The 25,290-nt window shown below is 42.4% G+C and overlaps 1 protein-coding gene and 1 long non-coding RNA gene across 7 annotated transcripts in view; one reads left to right on the forward strand and one right to left on the reverse strand.

The window, feature by feature from the left end:
* LOC116543728 overlaps positions 1-3,759 on the reverse strand; it is a 7,470-nt gene extending 3,711 nt beyond the window's left edge. Inside the window, exon 1 of the long non-coding RNA XR_004265681.1 lies at positions 3,747-3,759. This is a non-coding gene — a long non-coding RNA (uncharacterized LOC116543728). The remainder of the gene's footprint in view (positions 1-3,746) is intronic.
* Positions 1-25,290, forward strand: part of HDLBP (high density lipoprotein binding protein) — an 86,089-nt gene that overhangs the window by 13,911 nt on the left and 46,888 nt on the right. The gene's annotated exons all lie outside the window — the stretch shown is intronic.

The raw sequence follows: 25,290 nt of genomic DNA on the forward strand, positions 1-25,290 counted from the left end.
AAAAAAAAAAAAAAAAAAAAAAAAGAGAAAAGAAAAAGTTCTGCCCCTTAGGGCTTCCTTTTCAATATTGTAATGTGTGGTTTTTTGTTTATTAATTAGAGTGGGAAACTTTTTGCCCTGTTTAACTCTTTTTCTTTAAAAATTAAAAGAAAGAGGAAAGGGTGGCCCTGCAGCATCTTTTCTGCCTGTTGGCTCTAACCACTCAACAGCTGAGAACCCTGTTACTTGGTGTCTTGTAGCTTGTACATAGGAGACTGAAGTGTATTGTGAGTAGAACCTTAAAATTCACTTTTCCTTTGCCTTGTGTTCTCTTTGTTGGAGCTCGTGTGCTGACTCCTGAGTGTATATTATTAGATGATTGCAAGTGCATACTATTCACCCCACCATTTGCTGGCTAGTGTGAACAAAATCAAGTACACTACATCATCCCAATGTGTTTTATTTTGTAGCAATATATATATTACTCTTAATTTCACTCTTATGCTTTCTAATATTATTAATACTTAGCTCATTTATGAGTGTTTCAAATGATATTACTGATTTAATGATATTTACTTTTTAAACTTTTGCTGATAAGTAGAAAATTAGGTGATCTTGTAGCATTGGCTTAAATCATTGTGTGTACATGAAATCAATTCACTTTGAAGAAAACAGTTTTTTTCCTTTTGAAACGAAGCTTCTATTTTCATACAATTGGTCATGCTTGGAGCTGCCTGGCCAGCCCCCGAGACCCAAGTTCTGTGTTGCCTTTGTCGCCTGCACAATGAGCTCAGCAGACTGCCAGGCTGCCTGTGTACAGGGCTCCGTGGCCTCCCCAGACTCAGCCCTGCAGTCTCAGAGAGAGGAGGACCTGGCCCGTGAAGGACTAAGGTGATGTGAGGGTCTTTTCTCCATCAAATCTGGCCCCAGTCACCTCATATAATATTTAGATTGTTGTTACCAGTTGGCCACATGGCTTTATTGAAGGCTGTTTTAGTATATTTAGAATTTATTTGGCATGCGTTGGGATTCTTCGAGTGTTTTAATTCCAGTACGGCGGGGAGGGAGTGTCTTGTCTCCCTCCCCGCCGTCTTGAAGTGGCGGGAATGTGTGCGTGCATATGTGTGTTTTCCTTTCTCTTAAGCCCTTGCTGGTTGATGCAGTCACTCCCCTTCTCACCCTGCCTGAATATTCCTAACTCTCCTTGGGCAGTGTTCCGATTCCATGTCGTGGGTTACTGTATTTGCTAGTGTCTGAGTTTTGCTTCTTTTTCATCTTTTAGGGCAGTGTGCAGTTGGGGCTCAGCAGTGCTAGTGGCTGCCCAGATGGAGCACCCGGGGGCCAGCCTTCTACTAGGAAAAATTGGGCGGGATTGGGGGGTAGTTCCCTGTGTGGACCTTGAAGTTGTTTGGGATGTGCTGCTGTGCATATCTGGGTTGTGCTGTGGCTTTCTTGACACCGCGGTGGCTCACGCCTATAATCCCAGCACTTTGGGAGGCCAAGGTGGGTGGATCATGAGGTCAAGAGATCGAGACCATCTGGTCAACATGGTGAAACTCCGTCTCTACTAAAAATACAAAAATTAGCTGGTCATGGTGGCTCATGCCAGTAGTCCCAGCTACTCAGGAGGCTGAGGCAGGAGAATTGCTTGAACCCAGGAGGCGGAGGTTGCGATGAGCCGAGATCGTGCCATTGCACTCCAGCCTGGGTAACAAGAGCAAAACTCCATCTCAAAAAAAGAGAAAAAAAGAATCTACTTTCTCATGAAAGAATGTGAACCGGAAAAACAAAATCTTTTAGGAACTTTGAGAAAATGATTGGGTGACAGACTTTAGTATCATGACAACATATTTCGTGTAATCATATCCTTATGCAGTGCTTTGTAAAGTTTGGGTGAAATGTGCATTCATCTCGTGGTTGAACTCATGATTAAACAGATATGGTCAAAATTTGGGTTTCGACTTTGAACTGCAGTGGCCAGTGTTATCTGCCATCCCTCTCCTATACTGATGTTTGTTTCCAAATTAGGGTGTTTAGTTTTTCTAATCACAGAAGTAGTACATATCCTCCATTAATTTTTTTAAAAAATAATCTTGAATTTACAGAGGAGATACAGGTACTGTACAGCTCTTTGTCTGAACCACCTGAGAGTAAGTTGGGACCATGAGGCCTACCTACCCTGGGATATTTTGAAATGTTTACTTACAGACAAGACACCCTTCTTCCTAACCACACCGCAGCCCTCAAGTTCAGGAAATGGACATGAAAGTGTTGCCGCCTTCTGATGAGGCATTGCATTCACATTCCACTGAAAGGATCTAGTTCAAGATCACTGCTGTGGTCAGCTCTCTTTAGTCTCCTTCAAACTGGAATGGTTCCTCTGCTTGACCTTGACACTTTTGATCATTACCGGCAGTTATTCTGTGGTGCCCGTTAGTGTGGGTTTGTTTGGTATTTCCTTTAAATTAGATCTAGGTTTTGCGCCTCTGGCTGGACCAGTACAAGGAGGATGCTGGGTTCTTCTCCGCATCCTATCGGCGGGCGGTGCGGAATTGAGTTAATCCCCTGACTGGTGATGTGCCCGTACTTGTTTGATGCAGGTTCTGCCTTCAGGCTTCTCCACTGTGAAATCTTTGTAACTGTTAAGTATATCATAGGGAGATACTTTTGAGATGAAATCAAATTTTCAGTTATCTCAATTTTAATCAGAGTTCAATTCATTTATTTATGTCAGTATTTGGTCCATGGTTTCCCTAGTTAAATTCAGTTGATTCTCACCCTTTTACTGTTATTTTACTTGATGCTCATTGTCCCAGGTTTCTTCCATGAGAGCCCCTCAAGCTCGAGCTCGCGCTCCCGTGTCCTTTTTTTTTTTTTTTTTGCGGTGTTCGCACTTCTTTCCTCTTTTGTCCGGGCTGGAGTGCAGTGGTGTGATCTCGGTTCATTGTAACCTCCACCTCCCAGATTCAAGCGATTCTCGTGCCTCAGCCTCCTGAGCAGCTGAGATTACAGGTATGCACCACCATATCTGGCTAATTTTTTGTATTTTTAGTAGAAGCAGAGACAGGGTTTCACCACAGTGCCCAGGCTGGTGTCGAACTCCTGAGCTCAGGCAGGCCGACCGCTTCGGCCTCCTAGAGTGCTAGGATTACAGGCATGAGCCACCTCGCCCAGCATTTTGTTTGTTTGTTTGTTTGTTTGTTTTGAAACAGGTTCTCACTCTATTCAGGCCGCAGTGCAGTGGCGAGCTCTCGCCTCACTGCAACCTCCACCTCCTGGGTTCAAGTGATTCTCCGGCCTCAGCCTCCCAAGTAACTCAGACTACAGGTGTGTGCCACCACGCCCAGCTAATTTTTGTATTTTTAGGAGAGACGAGGTTTCACCATGTTGGCCGGGCTGTTCTTGAACTCCTGACCTCAAGTGATTCGCCTGCCTCAGTCTCCCAAAGTTCTGGGATTACAGTCTATGTGTCCTTCCGATATGTCCTCATTCTCTTCCTTGCTTTGTGGTACTACAGGGAATCCTGAGCTCTTCATGTACCTTCCCTGCCCCAGGCCTTTTCTTTCTGCTGTTTCTTCAAGAAGGCCTGCTTCCCTTTTCTGGCAGTTGGTTCTCAGAGAAACAGGGTCTGGGCACCAGCTAAATTGTTGGAGAGTTACTATACCCCAGGTCCTCTCAGTCGACAGAGCTGCAGAGTGCGTGTATACATACATATATAAAACATACACATATATACATGCATTTGTATTTTTAACACACTGTCTCACTTTTTAATATCTCCATATATTGAAAAACATGAGTTTATTCTAGTTCCCCCATTTCCAACGTAATGCCACAGGGTTTATTCTAGTTTCTCACTTTCCAAGTGGATGACTCCCTTTCCCAACAGTGATGATCCTAGACTGTGTCTCTAACACGTTCACTTCCTTAGTTATTCACCCTATATGGAACGAGGCTCCTCTTGTTGACCTTCCTGCCCAGATGCCTGCTGCTGTCTCATCTCACTCACCTGCTGTCATGAACATCTTCCTCACTCCACTTGGGCTCTGATACCCTAGCTACATAGATATTCTCTTACGTGGAAGCCCATATCCCCAGTTTCAAAAAAAAAAAAAAAAAAAAATCCAGGTCCTATACGCTCTATTTTTGCACCTTTTTCATTTTCATGTAATATGCAGTAGTCTGTACTTTTTCCAGACGGATACACAAGCCGAGCTGTTGGATTCTTGTTAGTGACAGCGCGTTACTGCCTGGTGTCAGTGTCCCACTTAGTATTACCTCCTTCTTGCAGACGCGCACTTGTGTTCTTCCCAGTTCTTTGCCTGTAGCATGCTGTTGTGAGCCTTAGCTTTTACAGCTGTGCTTCTGTATTCTTTTGCAGGCACTTCTGGAGAGTCGCATTTTTGAAGTGTGATTGCTGAATTAGGATTGTATGTTTCTAGTTCTTATGTGTTTTTAAATTGCCTTCTAATTTTACACTTCCTTGATGGTTGAATAGTCCTTTCTTTCCCCCTTACCGTTATAAAAACTTCATGAGCACTTTTGCTCATCTTTGCTGATCTCATAAAGGGTGCATGAAAATAAACATCTATTCATGTGTTTGTGGGCAATTTTATATTAATTTTCTATGATTTGTGTGTTCATATGTTCTAACCTATTCAGATGTTTTCCAAACATTGAAAAACTCTATTTGTATCTTGAGTTCTGTATTAGTGTTCTATAAAATTCTTATGCTCTGATAGGGTCAAATAAATCAATATCTTCCTTAGTGGTATCTACAGTGTATATTGTTGCAGGCTTTTTGCACCCCCAACTCACAGGTTTTCCCCCTTAATCTTCCAGCTCTTCAAGGCTTGATTGTTTACATCTAGATCTTCAATCTTGTTGAAATTTACTTTAGAGTATGTTGTGAGGTAGGGATCAAACTTTATATGTTTTCAAAAGGGGGATAGCAAATTGGCCCAATTCCTTGCTGATTTGAAATGGCACTTGTATCAAATAATAAACTCGTAGGTACATGTGAGTCTGTTTCATGCATAAAGTGCCTCTTCCTTAGCCAGTTACACCAAATGCTAACCATGGCTTTGTAGTATGCTTTGCTAATTTTAGTTAAATTCCACTTTTTTTTTTTTTTTTTTTTGCAAAATTTCCTAGCCTGGTTTTATTTTTAGGTGAATTTGGGAATCCTTGTTACAGTTTTAAAAAAAACATCCTACTGGGATGTTGTGTTAGTCTCCCAGGGGTGCCGTAACAAAGTACCACACGTTTGGTGGCTAACAAAGGAAATGTATTCTCTCTCAGTTCTGGGGGCAGAAAATCTGAAATCTGACAGGGCCACACTTCCCTGGGGTGTAGGAGAGAGACTATTCTTTGTCTCTTCCATCTCCCAGCAGCTGTCCCACAGTACTTGGCTTGTAGCCGTGTGGCTCCCACCCCTGCCTCCCTCTTCAGGTGACTTTCTCGTCTGTCTGTCACGGTGGCATTTAGATCCACCCAGATAATCCAGAGTCATCTCCTCATTTTAGTATCTTTCATTTAATCTCATCTGAAAACACCCTTTTTCCAAATAAAGTAAAACTTAACAGATTTCAGGGATTGGGACTCCTGTCTTAGGTGGACATTTTTCAGCTTGTCACAGATGTTATTTGGAGTTTGATTGGGGACTTAGATGAACTTGGAAGAGAACAGACAGCTTTTGTGATGAATCTCCTGGCTGAATCTTGGCATCATCTCCATGGTTCAGGCTTCTCGTATGTGTGTGTGTCAAATTTTTGTTTTGCCAACTTGCCCAAACTTGCCTTCACTGTTACTAGGGCTTCACTCTAGTAGAGGGATCGTCCGAACAGGTGATCTGCAAACAGTGGTATTTGTCTCCTTGCTTAATCCTGTCTCTGTAGATGGCCGGTTGGACAGTCTTTGACAATAGTAACATCTTTGTCATTTTGTTACTTATTTTAATATTACAGTATTAGCTTTTTAGTAAATATATGTTACTTTGGGGAAATATTGTTCATATAGCCATTTGCTGATGTTAAACTCAGCAAATATAAGCTGAATTTTATCAGTTTTTTGGGGGCTTTTTTTTTTTTTTTTTTTTTTTTTTGGGGGTGTTTTCCCTTTCCCCCCGGCCCCGGGGGGAGTGGGGTGATATTGGCTCATTGCAACCTCTGCCTCCCAGGATCAAACGATTCTCCTGCCTCAGCCTCCACAGTAGCTGGAATTACAGGCACGCACCACCACACCAAGCTAATTTTTATAATTTTAGTAGAGATGGGTTTTCACGATGTTGGTCAGGCTGGTCTCAAACACCTGACCTTGTGATCCACCGGACTCAGCCTCCCAAAGTGCTGGGATTACAGGCGTGAGCCACCGTGCTCGGCTGCTTTTTGGGCATTTTTGAAATGGTTGTCTGTCAGCCAGGTATATGTTTATTTGCCCTCCTTTTTTTTAAGACGGAGTTTCGCTCTGACGCCCAGGCTGGAGTGTAATGGCATGATCTCAGCTCAGTGCAACCTCTGACTCTCGGGTTCAAGTGATTCTTCTGCCTCAGCCTCCCAAGAATCTGGGATTACAGGCACCCACCACCATGCCTGGCTAATTTTGTGTATTTTTAGTAGAGACAGGGTTTCACCATGTTGGCCAGGCTAATCTTGAACTCCTGACCTCAGGTTATCCACCTGCCTCGGCCTCCAAAAATGCTGGGACTACAGGCGTGAGCCACCGCTTCCAGCCTGTTTGTCCTCCTTTTAGCCATAAGTATGTGTTTTCTAGTTTTAAAACTGTATTCCTAGGACAGACCAGTCTTAGTGTTGATGTCAAATTTAGTGATCAATTTATTGGGCTAGTGTTTTGTTTGAAAATTTATGTTTTTAAATGTTAAAAAATGTTTTCCAGCCTGGGCAACATAGCAAGCAAGACCTGTCTCTAGGAGAAAAAATTAGCTGGGCATGGTGGTGTACACCTGTAGTCACAGTGCCTTAGGAGTCTGAGGCGGAAAGGATTGCTTGAGCCCAGGAGTTGAAGGCTGCGGTGAGCTATCTTGCACCACTGTACTCCAGCCTGGGCAACAGAGTGAGACTCTGTCTCAAATAAATACATAATAAAATAGAAATGTACATGTTTGTAAAATAATCTATAATTAGTCTCTGCAACATCTACTCATTGTTTTGGGAAGACTAAACAATGCCCAGAGTTTCCTTTGGGGAAACACTCTTTCTACCATGTATAAGCGATGTGTTTTAGATAGACTGGGTCAGCTGCTTGGGTGGACCTGGCTGGCTGTGGCTCATAGACATATGAGTGGCCCCTTGATTATGGTTATTGGTCCCTCATGGGATCAGAACCCAGTTAATGCCAGTGTGATACAAATCGTGGGGACCCGTGAGACAAAGATGCTCTCCTTTCCTTGGGAGCTACCAGAAGATAGAATTACTGCCATTTATAACACTTCTTATTTCAAAACCAGGCAAAATAATATTGTATCACTGTAATCTTGAGTGTGTGTTCTTTTGTTTTGTCAGACTAGTGAGAATTAATTGCTCTTCAATTGCTTTTTTCAAAGAAACTGATTTTTGTTTTGATTGACCAAGTAGCTATGTTTCTGTTTTTGTTTTTTTGAGGCAGGGTCTTCTCTGTCACCTAGGCTGGAGTGCAGTGGTGCAACCATGGCTCACTGCAGGCTCAGCCTCCTGGACTCAGGTGATCCTCCAGCCCCAGCCTCCCAAGTAGCTGGGACCACAGGCGTGTGCCACCATGCCAGGCTAATTTTTTGTAGAGATGAGGTTTCTCTGTGTTGCCCAGGCTGGTCTTGAACTCCTGGACTCGGACGATCTGCCTGCCTAAGCCTCCCAAAGTGCTGTGGTTACAGGTGTGAGTCACTGCACTTGGCCTATTTGGTTTTTTGTTTGTTTCATTTTTTGTTTCTTTGGAGGCAGGGTCTCAGTCTGTCACCCAGGCTGGAGTTCAGTGGTTCAGTCATGGCTCACTTCGGGCTCAACCTCCTCTAATCACGCGATCTTTCTACCCCCAGCCTCCCAAGTAGCTTGGACTACAGGCACGTGCCACCCAGGCTAGGAGTGCAGTGGCTTGATCATAACTCACTGTAAACTTGAACTCTTGGACTCAAGGGATCCTCCTGCCTCAGCCTGTTAGTAGTTGGGACTACAGGTGCATGCTATCATGTATGACTTTTCTTTTTTTTTGTGGAGTTGGGGTCTTGTTCTATTGCCCATGCTAGTCTCAAACACCTGGGCTTAAGTGATCCCAGAGTGCTGAGATTACATGTGTGAGACACTGCATCTGGTCTTACATTTCATCAGTTCTTTTATTTATTTCTTCTAGTTTGGTTTTCACTTTGCATCTTGACTTGAATGGTTGTCATTTATCTTCATTAATAAAGTTTACAAGTTTGATTCACCCTCTGAGTGTAGCTTTAGCAGCGTTCTCTAGACGTTGAGAAGCGGTGCTCTTTTTCTTTTCTTTTTTTCTTTCCAAGACGGGGTCTTGCGCCAGGCTGAGTGCAGTGGTGCAGCTCACTACAGCCTTCACCTCCCCGCACTCAAGGGATCTTCCAGCCTCAGCCTCCCTGGTAGCTGGAGCCACAGGTGTACACCACCACACCTGGCTAATTTTTTGTTTCCTGTTTTTATTTTTCTACAGGCAGTCTCACCATATTGGCCGGGTTTCTTTTCTTCTTTTTAAACCTTGTTAGGAAAACTTGGAAACATACCACGAAATAGAAGAGATCACATGCCTATCACCCAGCCTTCACCGTGGGCAGTATTTTATCATATCCCTGTCCACTCCCAATATTTTGTATTTTTTATTTGAGTATTTTAAAGCAAATCTCGGTCTTTTAGTCACCTCTAAATACTTACAGCATGTATTTTTTAGGAATTGTGGGCTTTAAAAAAAACCACAATAACCATACCTAACAACATCAACTATGCCTCGTTAATATTATCCAATATTTATTCTGTTTTTGGTTTTCTCCAAATGTCATAAAAAGTCCTTTTACCCTTTGTTTGTTTGAATCGAAATACAAAGAAGAGCTCCACATTGCATTTGGTTTAAGTCTCTAAGTCTCTTGGCTCTTTTAAAATCTATACTTTGCATTGTGTTTTTTTTTTTTTTTTTTTTTTAATGCCATTTATTTATGAAGGCAATAGGTTTGTTTGTGCTGTGGAATGTCCCAAGTTTGGGATTTGGTTGACTGTGTTGTGACACTATTTAATGTGTTTCTCTAATCTCGTGTTCCCTGTAGCTAGGTCTAGATGCTGAATTGGTTTCAGCGTTTGTTTTGGCGGGGAGGATTTCAGAAATATTCCATAGACTGTGCTTTGTGTTGCGTATTGAGCAACCAGGTCACATGATGGCGGCTGCAGTGTCGGTAGGCTGGACCTACAGAGTTCTTTATCAGCCAGTTATCTACTGAGTTTAACGGCCATTTGCTTGCTGCTTGTACCGGTTATTTAGTTGGTGTATTAGTTTCCTCTTGCCGCTGTGCCAAATTACGACAGTGTGGCTGAAATGAGTCTAGAGTCTGGGTATCTGGGTGCCCTCGGGGGGCTCCGGAGAGTATCTGCTTTCTGGCCTTTTCCAGCTCGTGGCAGCCATTTTTTGGCTGTGGTCCCCTCCTCTATCATTGATCTAAAGGACACCTGTGATTTCGATTAGGTCTCACCCAGATAATCCAAAATGATCTCCTGTCTCAAGATTCTTAATTCATCTGTAACATATCCAAATCCAGAAATTAGGAATTGAATATCTCAGGAGGCCATTGTTCAGCCTGCAGCTGACAATTACAAAGTGAAGATTTTTCTAATTCTATTCTTATTTAAATAAGATTTCCCGTATCAGTTTTGGTGATTCTGAAATGTGGTTCCTGCTGGGGAGATAGAAGAAATGAATGGTTTCTTTCTTTTATCAGTGTTTAGGATGCACTGGAACTAATAGTGTGCAAAGTTGAAGTTCGTTTCTGTAGCGTTTCCCCCAGTATTACAAACCTGTGGATGTGGACGTGATTGTGCTTTAACCCACGGAAACCATGTTTTGGTGCTTGTAGTATTCCACCCAAGTTTGGCTTGCCTCATCTTTGGGTGTGACCTTTGGTCTGTGACTGCTCCCTTGCTGCCTGTCACAGGAGGGTCTTGCACCTGGTCCGTGTTCCGCTCAGACCTAGAGTCAGTCATGTTTCTAAGAAACCCTAGTCTGTTGCCGTGAGATGCTGTTTGGACATCACAGTCGGTTCAATGTGTATCACTTTCTTTTGCTAAAATCTTGGTTCTTAGTGATAATAACTTGATTACCTATTCAAATTTTGTGACTCTGCTTTTCACCGATTTTGTAGTGGCCAGTGATGCTTCAGCATCTTTTATTCCCTTTCTAGATGGATGTATCCTTGAAAAGTAAAGAGCCTCACATAATACAGAGCTTCCCCCTCCTGCAGATGACTCTCACAAACATTAGGCATGTGCCATCCACAGTTCCCTGTTGAAACACACTTATGGGGTACCTAGTGTGTGAATAATGCATGGCACGTATTCAGACAATATATTCTTACAGTAATGATACTGACATTAGGATATATCCCATTTGGAATATATTGTCAAATTATTGTTTAAAGTTACGTAATTCTCTGATGCTTAGGCCACTGATGTGACATTGTTAGTGAAGTATAATAAACATGCACTTTTTTAATGTATAGTGAATTTTCACTAACTGAACTCACTCATGTAACCAACATTGAGATAAATAAGTGGACTTTGTTCTTCTCTGATTTTTTTTTTTTTTTTTTTTTTTTTTTGAGACAGAGTTTTGCTCTCGTTTTCCAGGCTGGAGTGCAATGGTGTGATCTTGGCTCACCACAACCTCCACCTCCCGGTTTCAAGCGATTCTCCTGCCTCAGCCTCCCGAGTAGGTGGGATTACAGGCATGCGCCACCACGCCTGGCTAATTTTTGTATTTTTAGTGGAGACGGGGTTTCTCCATGTTGGTCAGGCTGGTCTTGAACTCCTGCCCTCAGGTGAATCTGCCCACCTTGGCCTACCAAGGTGCTGGGATTACAGGTGTGAGCCACCGCACCCACCTAATCCCTGATTTTTATGGTTCTGAAAGCAGAGCTCTCTCTCATGTTCTGTTCAGATGAGCTTGACTTCCACCCCGTCCCCGTCCCTTCTTTCCTACCCCATCGTTTTCTTCTGTTTCTTTCTGAAAATATAAACAGCCATATGCATTTGTATTTCTGTTTCTTGCAAAAAGGCAGCACACCCTGCACCTGCCGGCTGCCACTGCTCTTTTCATTAACTGTGTACCCCAAAGACTATGCACAGTAGTGTGTGGAGGCTCCTCCGACCTTAGGTATGTGTTTCTTCACTGCGTGGACCCAGCAGGGTGTCTTCAGCCCGTCTGCAGGTTGAAGTTGTGTTGCTTTCCAGATTTTTTTTTTTTTTTTTTTTTTTTTTTTTTTAGCATTTTATGTTTCACTGTCTCTGCTGTTCAGAGGTGCTGTTGTCCTTCTGAAGTCCATTCATCACACACTTGCAGTAGCTGAAGTTACCTTTTTATCTAATGCCTGAGTTTCCTACCACCATACTCACCCTACGTGGGTGCTTAGTGTCTGCTTGAGGTTTGTTTTAGAGGGCACTCCCTACCTTTGGCTCCAGCCATTCTGATCTGCCTCCCTTATTACCGGTCTTCATTCTGCTGCCACCCTGGCTTCCTGTGCTTGGCTGCCTTTGGAGCTGCAGAGAAGCTCTTGATCTTCCTGGTGTGATGCTTGTTTTCTAATGGTAGGATGAACAGTCTTTTCTTGTTCTGCCCAGTTTTCTCTCTTTATAGATGAGATATCTAAATTCCTGCTCCCTGGATATGCATCAGTTTCTCTCTTACTTGGTAACGTCGTGATCTGAGTTTGGTACCTCAGCTGTCTCACTTTGCTGGAGGGACATACCTGTGCTTTGGTTGGGACTCCTGCAGTTTAATGTCGCATTCGTCTTTACAGAGACAGTTATGTAAGTAAGATGTCCAAAAGTGAGGCTTAATTTCTTGAGCAGACTCATAGGAAGATAGTACCTGTAGAGATGATGCAGTCCCACCTTCTCATGAGGTAAGCGAGGAAGCAGGCCAAGTGAAGGGGGTGATGTGCCAAGCAAGTCACCAGGCAGATGGCATACTGCAGCGCCACGTGCTCTACACCTCAAGAGGAGAAAACCTGAAGACTTGGGTTTTCCTGATGTTTCCTTGTTTGTAGAAAAGTATTGTTTCTATTTGGATAGGACTGGGCCCAAGATTAATCTTTCAGATTCTTTGGTATTTCCACCCATGGCATTAGCTAGCGTTGTATCCATAACAGAGTTCTTTGCAAACATGACTTAAGTTAACTCTAGCTCATAGAACTTTTCTGTGTAAATTGTAGGAAGAGAAGAATTATCAAGTATAACTTGTTGCCCTAGGTCAAACTTCAAATTATTTTGTTTCTTATAGCTTAATGAGATTTATAGTGAGAAGACTGAAGGTATTTTTGAATTAAAGGACTCGGGGTTAATGGTCCTTCCCACAGCTATTCTGTTCCTATCCTGCCCTTGCTGTCCTCCTCTTCCCAGGAACACCCTTGCAGTTGGGCTGGGGGCCTGCTGTGGGCTCCAGGCCCTCGTGAGGAGTATGTGTGTGCAGGAGCTGCCATGAAACACGTTTCAGCGGCTCAAGGTGGCTGACTAGTGTTACTGAAGCAGGAGCAGCTGCAAGAATCAGACCTCTCAAACACCGAACTGGGAAGGAGGGGTGATTTATTTGGCCGGGAGCAAGGTGGCATAGTTGCCTCACAGCCAAGCTCCCCTAACCAAGGAAACCTCTGCCTTTATATATAGGCTTACAACTCTACATGTTACATTTGAAAAGGTCTTGGGTTTACAGTTTTATAAAGTACATGTGAGGGGGTCGTGATTTATGAAGTAAGCGTGGGGGTTTGAGCAAGATTGAATGGGAGCAGTAGAGGGCGTTTCTCCGTATCGCCCCCATCCTTAAGATCGCCTGAGTTCTTAAGGGTGGGGTGGTTTTAATCTTTAACTTCCAGGCCAGGGACCTCATGCCTGCTGTGTTTCAACTTTTACTTCCTCCTTCTTTGAGACAAGAGACAGGAAAGAGGGGTTTCTTTCCTCATCCCCACGGCACTTATAGACATCAACAAACCCATGGCTCCTGTCGGTGCATTTCCACCTGGAAGTAGTGGTTTGTTTCTTCAATGAGTCAAAGAAACTTAAGGTGGAGGAGACCCTAAGGAGTCATGTGAGCTAAATGATCGCGAAGTGGAGAGTGCACTTCACAGTGGGAATAAGCTCTGCCCATTTTTTCCCAGGGTGCTAATTAAGGAAAGCATGCTCACTCTTAAGCGACCCTTTTCTCTATGTTGAGATGAAATGTGTCTTCAGAATTGTTCTTAGTTGTTCTTGGTTGTGCATGCCGGTAACTGGACAGAACTCAGTCCCCCTTTAAATGCTCTCCACATGGTAAAGGATGCTCTCATGTATCTTGTTCCCAGTTCCCAAGGGCTTGAATAGGTTCATGTAAAGTCATCACCACTCCCTCAGAAGGAAATTGACCACAAAACCGTTTAATTCACATTTCTTGAGGATAACATGGCAATTGTAATAAGAATAACACAGCAGAGAAAATAAATGTTGTGACTGCTTTTCACTGATTTGTAGTAGCTGGTGATATTTGTGTTTTTTTCCCCTCTCCATGTGGAGGTATCTTTGCTGAAAAGTAAAGAGTCTCATATAATGCAGAGCTTTCCCGTTCTGTTGATAACGTTCACAAACTCCTAGCATGTGTCCGTCCATAGTCTCCTATGAAAACACACTTCTGGAGGCACGTGGCGTGTGAGTTTTTGCCATTTTCATGTGCTTCCCTCCTGTCTGCACATTCTGTGACTTCATAGTAGAATCGTCTTTTCATGTCCATCCTTTACCCAGCTGTTCATGTTGATGCTTGTTCAGGATGAGATTCTGCACTTCCTGTCCCTTTTCCATTCTCAATGACTTGAGTTTCCTTCTAGAGAGGTCTTAGGCACATGCAAACATGTATCTCTCTCTAACAGAGCTGGTTACATGTCAATGTAATACATAGCTTCAGGCCAGGCACAGGCAGATCACTGAGGCCAGGAGTTCAAGACCAACATGGTAAAACCCCGTCTCTACAAAATATATATATATATATGTATGTATTTATATATATATGTATATATATACACGCACGCACGCACGCACGCACGCCAGGCATGATGGGGCACACTTGTAGTCCCAGCTCCTCAGGAGGCTGAGGCGGGAGGATTGCTTGATCCTGAGAGGCAGAGGTTGCACTCAGCCGAGATTGTGCCACTGCACTCCAGCCTGGGCAACAGAGTAAGACTCTGTGACAAAAACAAAAACAATTGCTGCCCCTTTCTCGTTCACGACACTGGGTATATGGTTAAAGCTCTCTTAACTGACCTGTTTTGAGGCACAGAGGTTTATTTATTCACCAATCATTTGATATAGGGCTACGAGCTCCTATCTGAAATGGGGCTGGTTGGATTCTGCATATTCTCTCCTTTTTTTTTTTTTTATTTTTATTTTTTGAAACAGGGTCTTTCTGTGTCATCCAGGCTGGAGTGCAGTGGTACCATTGTGACTCACTGCAACCTCGACCTCTGGGGCTCAGGTAATCCTCCCCCCTCAGTCCCCACACTGAGTAACGGGGGGACCACAGGTACAGACTGAACCCCTGGCTATTTATTTATTTGTGATAGAGACAGGATTTCGCCATTGTGAACCTAGGAAATCTGACAAGTCTCAATTAATTTAAAAAGTGTATTTTGCCAAGGTTGAGGATGTGTACCGTGACACAACCTCAGGGGTCCTAATGATGTGTGCCCAAGGTGGTCAGAGCGCAGTTTGGTTGGTTTCATACGTTGTTGGGAGACATGAGACACCAGCCAGTTCTGTCTGGAAAGGCGGGAGAACTCGAAGCAAAGGTGGGGAGGGAGGTTCCAGGTCGTAGGTAGATAAGGGACAAATGGTTGCTATCTTCTGAGTTTCTGATTAGCCTCTCCGAAGGAGGCAGGCAGATACGCATTTATCTCAGTGAGCAGAGGGGAGACTCTGAAGAGAATGGGAGTCAGGTTGGCCCTAAGCAGTTCCCAGTTTGACTCTTCCTTTTAGCCTAGTGATTTGGGGGCTCCAAGATTTATTTTCCTTTTAGACCATGTTGCCTAGGTTGGTCTTGAACTCTTGAGCTCAAGTGATCTGCCCACCCCCATCTCCCACAGTGCTGGGATTACAGGCATGAGCCACCATGCCTGGCCACGTTTTCTTCTTATGTAAATGAAATTCATAATATGTCTTCTAGGATTTTCAGCGTTTATTTCCTTTAAGTGGAACAAAAATTTAAGAAACTCATAAAACAATAAGAATGTAGGATTCTCTGAGATTTTAAAGATTTTCTTCCTAATTGATTTTTTTCTTTGAAACAAACAGATCTTGCTCTTCCCAGGCTGAAGTGCTGTGGCACAATCATATAACTCACAGCAGCTTCAAACTAGGCTCAAGTGATCCTTCTGCCTCAGTCTCCTGAGTAGCTAGAATTACAGACATAAGCTAATTGTTTTTATTTTTTAAGGAATGAGGTCTCACTTTGTTGCCCAGGCTAGTCTCAAACTCCTGGCCTCAAGTGATCCTTCTGCCTTGGCCTCCCAAAGTGGTAGGATGACAGGCGTGAGCCACCGTGCCCAGCCATAATTTTTTTTTTTTTTTTTTTTTACAGAATCTTGCTCTTGTCACCTAAGCTGGAGTGCAGTAGCACAATCTCGGCTCACTGCAACCTCCGCCTCCCAGGTTCAAGCGATTCTCCTGCCTCAGCCTCCTGAGTAACTGAGATTACAGGTGCCCACCACCATGCCTGGCTAATTTTCGTCTTTTAGTAGAGAAGAGATTTCACCTTGTTGGCCAAGCTTGTCTCAAACTCCTGACCTCATGATCTGCCCGCCTTGGCCTCACAAAGTGCTTGGATTACAGGCGTGAGCCACTGCACCTGGTGAGCCATAATTTTTTTAAGGCAACTTGTTTTTCTTAAAATTTCGGTGTGGTAAATTTAATATTCATAGATACATTTCTGTTCACGCTTTCATTATTTCAAATTATTTCTAAATGTAATTATATTAACAAGCAAAACTGGCATAAACAGGTTTCAGAGCAAGTGAAACTGAGTCTTACTAAGCATACATCATCACCGACGGGGCTGATGTTGAGGGCACACTAGATGGTGCTCTGCTCATGGCATCAATTAGTATTTTACTGTCGGGGTGGAGATTTGGTCATTCATGGAGGTCAGTGATAGTGTTTTGTGCTCTACCATCATTTGTTTACCCAGTCCGGTACAGAACCAATGCAAATGTTTAATCTTTTGATTCTACAAAAATGCTACAGTCTACATCAGGCACACTGCAGAGACATTGCAGGTTTGTGATACCACTGCAAGAAAGCCTAACATCCCAATAAAGCAAGTCACATGCGTTTTACATTTCCCAGCACATATAAAAGCTGTAACACGTCTAGAAAAACAGTGTGTACACCTTAATTTTAAAGTATCGGTTAAGGCTGAGTGCAGTGGCTCAGCCTGTAATCCCAGGATTTTGGGAGGCCAAGCCAGGCCGATCACCTGAGTTGAGGAGTTTGAGACCAGCCTGGCCAACATGGTGAAACCCTATATCTACTAAAAATATGAAAATTAGTTGGGTGTGGTGGAGCTCACTTGTAATCCCAGCTACTCGGGAGGCTGAGGCGGGAGAATTGCCTGAACCCGGGAGGTGGAGGTCAGAGTAAGCCAAGATTGAAACTGCACCACTGCACTCCAGCCTGGGCAACAGAATGAGACTCCATCTCAAAAAATAGTAATAATAAAATATTGGTTAAGAAATGCTCATGATCTTCCAGCCCAGGCAGCAGAGTGAGACTCCATCCCAAGAAAAAAAAATGCTGATGATCATTGAGCCTTCAGCAGGTCCTAATCTTTTTGCTGCTGAAAGGTCTTGCCTTGATGTTGATGGCTGCTGACCGATAAGAGTGGAGATTGCTACATATTGGGGTGACTGGCAGTTTCTTAAAATAAGACAACAATGCAGTTTGCTGCATTGATTGACTCTTCCACAGAAGATTTCTCTGTAGCACGTGATGCTATTTGATTGCATTTTCCCACAATAGAACTACTTTCAGAATTGGAATCAATCCTCTCAAACACTGCCACTGCTTTACCAACTAAGTTTGTGCAATATTCTAGATCTTTTGTTGTCATTTCAACAATGCTCACAACATTTTCACTGAGCATTTACTTCCTGAGTAGATTCTATCTTAGGAAACCACTTTCTCTGCTCATCCATAAGAAGCAACTCCTCATCTGTTCACATTTTATCGTGAGATTGCAGCAATTCAGCCCCATCTTCAGGCCCCACTTGTAATTCGAGTTCTCTTGCTGTTTCTGCCACATTTGCAGTTACTTTCTCCACTGAAGTCTAGAACCCCTCAAGGTCATCCATGAGTGTTGGAAGCAACTTATTCCAAACTCTCTTGAATGTTGATATTTTAACTTCCTCTCATGAATCACAAATGTTCTTAATGGCATCTGGAATGGTGAGTCCTTTACAGGCGATTTTCAGTTGACTTTGCCCAAATCCATCAGAAGAATCACTATCTATGGCAGCTATAGCCTTGCAAAATGTGTTTCTTCAATAATAAGACTTGAAAGTTGCGATAACTCCTTGACCCACTGACTGCAGAAAGGCTGTTGTGTTAGCAGGCATGAGAACATTAACCTCCTTGTACATCACCATCAGAACTCTCGGGTGACCAGATGCTTTGTCAGTAAGCAGTAATGTTTTCAAAGGAGTCTTTCTGGGCAGTACATTTCAACAGTGAGCCTAAATATTCAGTAAATGGTTCTGTAAACAGATGTGCTGTCACCCAGGCTTTATTGTTTCATTTATACAGCACAGGCAAAGTATATTTAGTGTAATTCTTCAGAGCCCTAGGATTTTCAAAATGGAAAATGAACATTGGCTTTTTTATTTTCCCCCTTCTTTTTTGAGATGGAGTCCTTCTCTGTCACCAGGCTATAGTGCAGTGGCGCGATCTCGGTTCACTGCAACCTCTGCCTCCCTGGTTCAAATGATTCTCCTGCTTCAGCCTTCTGAGTAGCTGGAACTACAGGCGTGCAACACCACGCCCAGCTAATTTTTGTGTTTTTAGTAAAGATGAGGTTTCACCAAGTTGGCCAGGATGGTCTCGATCTCTTGACCTCATGATCCACTAGCATCGGCCTTCCAAAGTGCTGGGTTTACAGGCATGAGCCACCGCGCCCGGCCAGAACATGGGCTTTAAAGTAACGTCTCTGACTGCTAACTAGCCTCTAACAAGAGAGTCAGTTGCCTTTTGAAGCTTTGATGTCAGGCCTTGACTTAAAGCCACCTGGCTATCATAGATGGCATCTTCTTGTACTGTAACGCTGTCTCATTTATACTGAAAACCTGTTCAGTGCAGCCACTTTCATCAGTTAACTGAGCTAAATCTTCATGACTTGCTGCAGCTTCTCCATTGGCACTTGCTGCTCCACCCTGTACTTTATGTTAGACAGATGAGTTCTTTCCTTAGACTTCATGAACCAACCTCTGCTAGCTTGAGACATTTTCTCCTGCAGCATCCTCAGCCCTCCCAGCTTTCATGGAATTGAAGAGAGTTAGGGCCTTGCTCTGGATTAGGCTTTGGTTTAAAGGAATGTTGAGACTTGTTTAATCTTCTAGCCAGATCACTCAGACTTTCTCCTTATCAGCAATGAGGCTGTTTCTCTTTCTTACCATTTGTTAGTTCAGTGGAGTAGCAGTTTTCCTTCAGCCTTTTTTCTTTGCATTCATAGCTTAGCTGTTTGGTGCAAGAGGCCTCGCTTTTGGCCTATCTGAGCTTTTAACATGTCTTCTTCACATGCCTTTTTAATCATTTCTACCTTTTGATTTAACATGAGATGTGACTCTTCCCTTCACTTGGACACTTAGAAGCAACTGTTGGGTTATTAATTGATTTCCCTTCAATGTTATGTCTAAGGATTGGGAGACCTGAAGAGAGGGAGAGAGATAGGAATGACCAGTCAGAACACAAGAAACAGTCAGTTCTCTGCCTTGTGTGAGCGCGGTTCATGGCACCCCAAAGCAACTGAAGTAGTAACGTCGAGGATCACAGATCGCCATAACAGATATAATGACAATGGAGAAGTTTGAACTCTTGCTAGAATTACCAAAATGTGTTGTTGGAAGAATGGCTTGGAAGGACCTACAGAGTTGACAAAACCTTCAACTTGTAAGAAACAATGTCTAAAAAACCCAAGTAAGAGAAGCATAGTAAGCTGAGGTGAGTCTCTATCTTTGGGCACATGTGTGAGAAATTCTTAGAAATGAGCAGTGCTAGATCAAAGAATATTGATATTTTAAATCTCAGTGTATAATCAATTACGTGTGCTCTCCAAAGAGATCACACCAGTTACCCTGCAGCCACTGTTTTCTCAAACCTTTTTTGAGTCATCAGATCTTATTTTTGCCAAACTGAGAAGAAATGTAGAATCTTATCCTACTTTTTACTTGCATTTTAAAATACAAATTGAATAAATATTTCCATAAAGGGTCTGCTTGTATCTTTTGCCCATTTTTTTAAAATGGGTTATTAGAGTCCTTGAAGAAATACTGTCAATTTCCCGCGCTCCTCTCTCCCCAGAAATCTCTGAGCTTGCGCGTGTGCCGCGTTTGCGTTTGCGGTCGAAGAGACACTTTCGTGACTGGGAAGACACATTTTGCACTTTTACCCAATGTAAATTTATTCATTAAACACAAAAGATTTGTAACACGTGATTTGAGTTTTTTTCCCCTTACGGTTGTTACGTAAAGTTTACTAATGAGAAAAGCTCCCTTGTCAGTTTATAGTTGAGCTTTGGTTTGAAAATGCACTGTGTAGCACTTTGTTCAATAAAAATAAGAGCCACATATGACCTAAGATTTTCCAACATCAGCCTTAACAATATAAAAATAAACAAGTGAAGTTAGTATTGTTTCACCCAATATAAGATACTATCATTTTACACGTAATTCATCTTAAAACTAATAATGTTTTTCATTATATTTTTTTGTACTAAATCTTGAAAATCTGATGTGTATTTTAGAGTTACAGCACATATCATTTTAAACTAGCCATGTCTAAAGGCGGTAGCAACATGTGGCCAGCACCGCTCAAAGAGTCATCTGTTTCATTTCTATGAAAATCCATTAATTTATTCTTTTGGACCTAACATTTGTCCCGCCCTCTTTTTATTATTTTTTCGAGACAGGGTCTCACTCAGTCAGCCAGCCTGGAGTGCAGTGGCGCTCCAACTCCTCTCAACTCAGTGCAGCCCCCACCTCGCAGGCCCAAGTAGTTTCCCACCCCAGCCTCCCAAGTAGCTGGGATCACAGGCACCTGCCACCATGCCCGGCAATTTTTTTTTTTTTTTTTGTGAGACAGAGTCTCACTCTGTTGCCCAGGCTGGAGTACAGTGGTGCCATCTAGGCTCACTGCAACCTCCGCCTCTTGGGTTCAGGTGATTCTCCTGCCTCAGCCCCCTGCTGGATTTCAGGTGCATGCCACCACGCCTGGCCGATTTTTGTATTTTTAGTAGAGATGGGGTTTCACCATGTTGGCCAGGCTGGTCTCAAACTCCTGACCTCAGGTGATCCGCCCGCCTCGGCCCAGGTGCTAGGATTATAGGTGTGAGCCACTGTGCCCAGCCCCCGTCTTCTTTTTTAAGAAAGAAAATATAAATTGTAGTTATCTGACACATGTTCCTTAGTTAGGCTCTAAGTAAATATTATTCTTTACTCGGCTGTATAAATATGTGCTGATTATTTCTGTATTTGTAAAATTAATTTAGTGGAAGGTGGTGAGTTTGATGGAATTAAATGTGAGCATTCCCAAACAGTGAGATACCTGCTAAGGGCAGGTTCTTTTAGATATCGTTTTCCTTGATCTTTTTAAGAACATGCAGAAAAGGCCCCAAAAGCTTACAATTGTGAATTGCAAAAGTTGAGATCTTAAACAACTAGCCAACGTGACCCAAATTTTATCTGAGCAAGATTCTGAAAGCAGGTATCCTGGCAACAAGTTTGCTGTTCTTTATATAATTTGTTCTCATTATAGGTACCTGCAATGACTCTGATAAAACATAAGTTCCATATTTTCACCTTACCTAGAAATACATGAATCAAAGAAGTAAGCCAGAGAACAGTGTCACTGAAAAATATACTAAGTTACCTTTTCTGTTACTTCCTGAAAAGTAGTGAAACTGACAGAATTAGTTAGTGGAGAAAGAACAAGGCAAATCTACAAGAAACCCCAGGCTGCGGTGCTTCTTTCCTCTATCTGAACTTTCCTGCTGCTTTGTTTTAGGCCTGGGAGTTGAATGTAATAATACACACTGTGATGTATCAGTAGTAAATAGATGTGAGCAAAAGCAAAGTTGTTCCTTATTAGAATGTGCTACAAGTCAAGTTAAAGTAAGTATAAATAAGCTTAATTATAAAACTAGTTTATGCTAATAAAAATGTAACATGAGCCACATACAGTTTTAAATCTTCAGCTGTCAAATGGGATGAAAACATTTCTTTGACCTGACTTTGACCACCACACTCAGTATGGGAGTGTAAATTGTGCTAAACTTGGCTCCCATCCCGTGGTGCTAATAACTTCCTGCAAGGGACAGTGCTCCTGAGCAAGTGGTGGGTGCCTGTCCTCCACAGCTCTGCTCCCACAGCCTCGGAAGGGAGCCCTGGTCTGCTGCTGCTCCTCACCCCTTAGCATGGCGTCACTTCAGTGAGTTCCTGTCATGTAATTAAAGCAAAGAGAGGAATAGGTGGCAGAAATTGTGTACCTCAGTTTATCCTTTGACAATTAGGTTCTTAAAAATTTGTTGACTATTCTTAGCAGTGCAGTTGTGAGCATTCTTGTACTATTTTCTTCTTCCCACGTGGAAGAGCTTTTTCCTGAAGTACGTCTCCAGAAGTGGGATTGTTCTCTCGGAGTATTTGCATCTTAAGCCTTAATAGGGCTTACGAATGGTGTGAAATAAGGACTTTGTTTTTCTGTCCTTCTGTAGATAACTAGTTTTCCCAGAGCCATTGATTGCATCATCCATCTTCCTGCTGATCCACACAACCACATCTGAGGTAGGCAGGCGATGTCTGTGTCTGTGGTGTCCGTGTTGGGCCCCCTCCTCTGCTCCCTTGTGCTCTGTGTCTGTCCCCAGCACCAGCACCACAGTCTGAATTACTGTTGGCTGTACAGCCTGCTGCTGGAGAGAGCAAGCCCTCCTCCACGTTTTCTTGAGAGTTGTATTGGCTGTCCTTGGTCCTTCACCTTTTGTATAAATTTTGTTGTATAAATATAATTGTATATCTTAATATTCTAAAAATGGTGTAAATTTTTTTTTCCAATTCAGTGTTTGTAATGCAAGATTATAAAAATTGCATATAGGAAACTTGTATAAATAAAAATTGTATAAAATCTGGTTGTAAAATTCCATACACACACATACCTTTTGGGATTTAAGTTATATTTGCATTGAATTTCTAGTCTAATTAGGGGAGGATTACTATCCATGATTAAGTCTTTCTTTAGATGACCATGGCCTGTCTCTATTTATTTAGGTCGTTTCTGTATTTTGACAAAGGTTTTTATAATCTCTATAAATTATATATTTTTTTCTTTTCTTTTTTTTTTTTGAGACAGAGACTTACTCTGTTGTTCCGGCTGGAGTGCAGTGGTGTGTGTCTGCTCACTGCAGCCTCTGCCTCCTGAGTTCAAGTGATTCTCATGCCTCAGCCCCCCCCACCAAGCAGCTGAGACTACAGGCGTGCGGCACCACGCCCTGCTTGAATTCATTTCTAATAGTTTTTTGCTGGTGTTTTGAAAACATAATTGATTGTGTGATTGTGTGTATTGGTTTTGTTTCCAGAAAACTTACTTTTAATTAGTTTAAAACTAATAGTGTGTGCATACATTCTTGGGGATTTTTTTACCAGCACAGTTACATTGTCTGTGAATACTGGCAGTTTCGGTTCATTTTCAAGTCTGATACCTTTCTTTTTCTTGCCATACTGCCCTGGCTTATATTCCTAGTTGCTATAAGGAATGGTCTGATTAGTTAAGATTCCTCATTTGAATCTTTTTTTATTTTTTGAGATGGAGTCCTGCTCTGTTGCGTAGGCTAGAGTGCAGTGGCATGATCTTGTTTCATTGCAACCTCTGCCTCCTGAGTTCAAGTGATCCTCCTGCCTCAGCCTCCCAAGTAGCTGGGACTGCAGGCGTGCCCAGCTGCTTTTTGTATTTTTAGTAGAGACAGAGTTTGGCCATGTTGGCCAGGCTGGTCTCGAACTGTCGACCTGAGGTATCTGCCTGCCTCAGCCCCCAGAGGTGCTGGGATTACAGGCATAAAACACCCAGGCCTGGTCCATTTGAATCTTTTGAAATTATCAGATCATCTTCTCTCCTCATGCTGCTAATGTGGTGAGTTACGTTAATCTGTTTTTCTAATATTGTACCACCCCATATTACTGGACCAAACCTCATCGTGATAATTTTTTTTTTTTTTTCTATTTCTGGGTCAGTTTGTGAGATTGTTTCTGGTTTTGGCCTTTAAGTGCCTAGGTGAAATTCACCCACCCCTTTCTCCTGTTACCCTTGTCTGTGATGAGTCCAAGCCGGCTAGCTTTGTGTGGGAGATAATCTCTCAAAAGCTTACTTACAAAAGCATTTGGAGGCCCGCCTGTTTGTTGTAATTTTTATATTTGTTTCTTTGAAGATTGGGAAAGGTTGGTTATTGAAACTTGATATTTTTAACTCAGTTTGGGTAACTTACTTCTCTACAATTTGCCCATTTCATCTGTTTTCTAGTTTTTGGCACTACTCTTCTCAATAGAATTCTTCTTAACGTGGTTTTTCAAAGTCTAAAATGGAGACTTTAGCTCTGGTTTTTGACCCCTTTTAATTCTTAACATTGCCTATTCATACATCTCTTTGTTTAGTGTCAGTTGTGGAGGATTAACTTATTTTATTTTTTTCCTCTTCACTAATAGGATGGCTTAAAGTTACAACTCGAAGCAACACTCTTGTTTCATCCCACAAGTTGGGATATGTAATTGCTTTATGGCTTAATTTAAAATATTTTCAGATTTCTTCCTTGTTCAATGAATTACTTAGAAGCAAGTTTTAAAACTTACAGACTCTTGGCCGGGCGCGGTGGCTCACGCCTGTAATCCCAGCACTTTGGGAGGCCGAGGCGGGTGGATCACGAGATCAAGAGATCGAGACCATCCTGGTCAACATGGTGAAACCCCATCTCTACTAAAAATACAAAAAATTAGCTGGGCATGGTGGCGCGTGCCTGTAATCCCAGCTACTCAGGAGGCTGAGGCAGGAGAATTGCCTGAACCCAGGAGGCGGAGGTTGCGGTGAGCCGAGATCGCGCCATTGCACTCCAGCCTGGGTAACATGAGTGAAACTCCGTCTCAAAAAAAAAAAAAAAAAAAAAACTTACAGACTCTTAAAATTTTTGAGCTCTAATTGAGTGGTGGTCTGAGAATGTTACCATGATTTAATTCTTTACTATTTAATTTTTTTTTAGCTCCTAGTCAGGTTTTATGGTGGTTGTTGTTTTTTTAAGTATCACTTTTAATCATATGTTCAATAAAGTAGGTTTATTAATTGTGTTGTTTGCATCCTCTGTACATTTTCCAATCCCATAACCTATGTTAACAAGAGAGTTGGGTTCGTCTCACCTTTTAATCTTGGATATATCAGTTTCTCCTAGTAACCTTCAGTTTTTACTTTATACGTTTTGCAGCTCTGTTATTAGATACATGTAATCAGAGTTACTGAATTTTTACATTCTTGACCTTCTCTGTTCTTAATAATGATTTTTATCCTACAGTCTGTGTTACCTGAAAATAATAAAACCAACTTTCATGTGGCTAGTATTGGCTTGGAGTACTTATGCCATCCCTTGAATTCAGCCTGGATGTCTGTGTGGTTTAGGACTGCCGAACTGCTCGTAGCCGCCTTTGTAACTGGTCAGTTTAGTCTGTTAACACATTTGGAGTACTGATGTGTTTGAATTCATTCCACATCAGTTTTGTGTTTTATTTACCTTGCTTTTTCATTGCTTCTTTTACTTCTCCTCCTATTCTTTCTTATTTCCTCCCTTTTCTTTAATAAT

Source organism: Sapajus apella, unplaced genomic scaffold (genome assembly GCF_009761245.1).
Source record: "Sapajus apella isolate SASKATOON/1434 unplaced genomic scaffold, GSC_monkey_1.0 scaffold194, whole genome shotgun sequence".
NCBI lineage: Eukaryota > Metazoa > Chordata > Mammalia > Primates > Cebidae > Sapajus > Sapajus apella.